The sequence below is a fragment of the Pinus tabuliformis genome, chromosome 5_2 (assembly GCF_031772625.1).
Source record: "Pinus tabuliformis cultivar Carrire ecotype Pingquan chromosome 5_2, CPIR1, whole genome shotgun sequence".
NCBI classification, from domain to species: Eukaryota; Viridiplantae; Streptophyta; class Pinopsida; order Pinales; family Pinaceae; genus Pinus; species Pinus tabuliformis.
The window spans coordinates 470911669-470915548 of record NC_142306.1 but is presented as its reverse complement, the minus strand read 5'-3'; the positions used below and the strand labels follow the sequence as shown (position 1 = coordinate 470915548).

General features: G+C 34.2%; 1 pseudogene; it reads left to right on the top strand.

Annotated features, from left to right (window-relative positions):
• The first annotated feature begins 2096 nt into the window (after positions 1 to 2096).
• Positions 2097 to 2558, top strand: LOC149159693 (glycosyltransferase 6 pseudogene; annotated as a pseudogene).
• Positions 2559 to 3880: the final 1322 nt, after the last annotated feature.

The following is a 3880-nucleotide window of genomic DNA, read 5'->3' as shown; positions in this document are numbered from 1 at the left end:
ACAAAACCGTGATCAATCTGTGTGGTATCTCACAATGAGTACAATAGGAGGAGTCTAGATATAATGGATAAAATCTTCCATAAGAATAGGCAATGTCTATCCATTATACAGACTTGCCTTAAATGCGAGCTTTCAGGTTTTTCCAGTTGTACCTCATGGTTTTGTCAACTGTACATCAAGGTTTCGCTAGCATGAGTATGATTGACAAAATTGACATATGACTGGTGGAATTTTGAGTAATCTATGTGATATTTGACAAAAAAATTACAATAGAGGGAGTCTATATAATGGATAGACTCTTGTATAAGTATAGATAATGCCTATCCATTATACAAACTCACCTTAAATTATCTTAAAATCTGTATAATAAATAATAATAATAAACTAACTAAATTATGTTGAAATTAAATATTAAATTAATATTTAAAACTTCTTCTCTATAATTTATATAAAATAAAATGATCATATTTATGATACTTACCATATTCAATAAACAAATAAAATATCAAATATATTATAATTAATTAATAATAAATCTAAATAAAAAATTATAATAGTATCATATTAAATAAAAATTAACTAATAAAATTTTATAATTAATAAAATAAATATAAATAAATAAAATATAAATATAAATATTTATATTAAAATAGACTACTTCAATCAAAATTAGCATATCTTATACACTTTTTGTATCCCGTTCTCTTCCCTTATCCTATTTAATCCACGGGTGCTGCGAAGATGTAATTTGATTAATCCCTTTTCTTATAGTCTTTCCTTCTCTATACATTTGAGTTTGGTTTTTTCCCTGTGGCATATTTATGGTGTGATATTATGGTGATTACATTTGAGTTTGTTTTTTTTTCTTGTGGCATATTTATGGTGTGACATTATGATGATTACATGGGTTTAGTGAGTCAAAAAGGGAGAAAAGGCCTTAATCAATTTTATAGTTTTAAAGTTTGGTCTTTATTAAAAAGTTCAATTGCAACTTGTGTGAAATTTATCTCAATGAATCTCAAAGAGATACAAAATGTAAACTAGAAGTAATACTAGAAAGACACTTTATAACCAATATAGAGATTGAGGAGAGTATGGAGGTTGGGTTCTAGATACATAAAATACTAAAATTTGATAAACAAAATACAACAAACTATCGATATATACTGTGAATTAAAAATTATAATAGGTAAAGTAGTGGTTGAACATTCAAAGTTATAACATGAAATTTTATTGTTCATAGACAAATTGCAAAAGAAAACAAGAGAAGCTGCATGGCAGCAAGTCCCTGCCATGAGCGGGCTTCAAGAAAAGAAACACCACCAGAAATACATATGGGCCATGGCAGTAAACCATTATTTTAGCGCAACCTACTACATAAATAATGTTGGAGGTAAGGATCAATATTTAATACCCTGCAGACAGACATCTTTTACTGTGGAAAATAGGCCAGCATGTCCAGAAACTCCTCCAAATAGGAATGAAGTGGAACCACTTTCAGGATCAACCGGGAAACATAAACATGTGGATAGGTCCATGTGTAGCTTAATGTTGTCCTGGACAGAGCTTATAACCTCTTCTATATAGAGAAGAAGAAAAAGCCTTCAAACAAATCCTTGTCTTAGGGCTCTTAAGCAACATACAAACAGCATGATAGTAACTTTAAAGTTATGAACCCAGATCTGATAAAAGATGAATGAAAATCCTCAAAAATCTGATCTTCCTTGCGTTCTTGGATATGGCATGTACCCAGGTCCAGCTTCAAACCCATGTTAGAGAGACCATCCACTTATTCGTTTCTTTCCCTATAAATGTGATGAAAAAGAAACTTTGTGATTTTTTCGTGTTTTGCGCACTGGTCATTGTTGCTCTGGTACTTTGTTGGAGTTTATGGAGAATTTTCTCTTATGGAATTGCTTATAGAGCTGTCACAATTGAAGCACAACAATCTTCAGCACAATGCAATTTCAGGATCCAGAGGTTTGATGATACCAATGTGACTGCTGGTACTCAAGAAAATCAAAATGTGAGTTCAACAGAATCAGCGTAATGAACATGAAATGAATGGAAAATAAGAGGAATCCTTGTATCAGTCAATGGATGAGTGGGAGAAAAGTTGTGACAATTTCTATGCTGATTCTGACTTTAGTTACGCTGTGGGGAGCACTGTGAAAAACTGGGACCTCAAGAGACAAAAATGGTTGAAGGCCCATCCTCATATAAAGAACTATACAGAAGGAGGGAGGCCTCGTATCTTGGTCTTGACAGGCTCACAGCCTCATGCCTGCAAGAACCCAATTGGGGATCATCTGCTTCTGAGGTGCTTCAAGAACAAGCAGGATTACTGCAGGATCCATGGCTTGGACATGTTTTACAACACAATCCTCCTTAATCAGAAAATGTACACTTTCTGGGCCAAAATTCCTTTGATATGGATATGGATATGGTGGATGGACTCAGATGCTGTGATCATAGACATTGAAGTTGAGCACCCATTGGAGAAGTACAAGGACTTCAATTTCATAGTCCATGGATGGGAGGAAAATGTTTATAAGTAAAGGAGTTGGTTGGGAATCAATGTAGGGTTTTTCTTATGAGAAACTGTGAATTGTCCATGGATTTCATGGAGAGGTGGGTTGTGATGGGGCCTCAGAGTCTTTTGTATGAGTTCTCCTGGTCCTACCTATAGAGAAACCTCCTATTTTCTAATAGTAGAGAGCATTGGTCATCGTACCCCAATACTACCAAAATAGTAATATCAAAGTACATCTTACACAAAAAGCAACCATCAAGCTGCATCTAAAAAAAGGTGATTGCATGTAGTACATCTTTAACTTATTGGAGAGGTGGCATGTACATCTTATTGAAATAGTATGGCCTCCATTTGGTCTGTTTTTGGATGTGACATGGTGCGACTGACTCACTCGCAACTAGCAACAACAGTTAGAATTCAGTCATTGATACATGCAACCACATTTAATTAGCTTTGAGTGGTCAATTAATGTTTTGGCAAGAAATATGAATATTGCAGAAATACGGCTATGAAAATACGATGTTACTGAAGCAACAAACAATTCTTAATTGTCCTTATTTTAATAATGGCCTTCATGGTTGTATTTATGGACTATTTCTAAATTCGATAATTCCTACTTATCCTCTTTGGAATGCCCAAGATTCTCAATTGTAGAAAAAAAAAAGATAATTCCAAATTTGTAGGGTTCATACAGAGCTCAGCATAGCAATCCCATGATCCTTTGTCTATTATGAGTACTTTTCCATGCATAAGTACAGTTAATGTAGGCACCTCATTCCAATGCATTTGGCAGTGGGAATCTGGAGTGATTTCAGTTGTTTTCTACTCAATCATTCTTAAATTTCTCATATACCTGGTATAGAGGATGTTGTATGTATTTTGTAGATGCTAGGGGCAGCATACAGGCCAACCCCATAGCAATCTGATTGTTCTCACTTGTTTTTTGCATTTGCCTCACCATGCTTGTACTAAAGAAAATTGTGCATAGTATTGGCAACATATCAGTTTATCGTATGACAATGGGAATGTTTCCTTTGATTAGAATTATTACCTACTCTGTGCTACCTTGTCATGCATCTTTACACGGGTTTTACCTCAAATCTGAGTATGATATGTTACTTGAAATAGCTGGTTGTAATGGAAGAGTTGCTATTTCTACTCTGTAATGTAAGGTACACTTGAAATCTGACAATGATATATGGTTACACATATACCTAGAACATGGCCTCATGCTAAGTACTTGAGGGAAATTTTTACCAATTATAGAATCTAACCCTAAGCTCATTCAAGTGTAATCATGACGAATGATTGCATGGTTGGGAAATGGTACCTTCTGTAGAGTTGTTT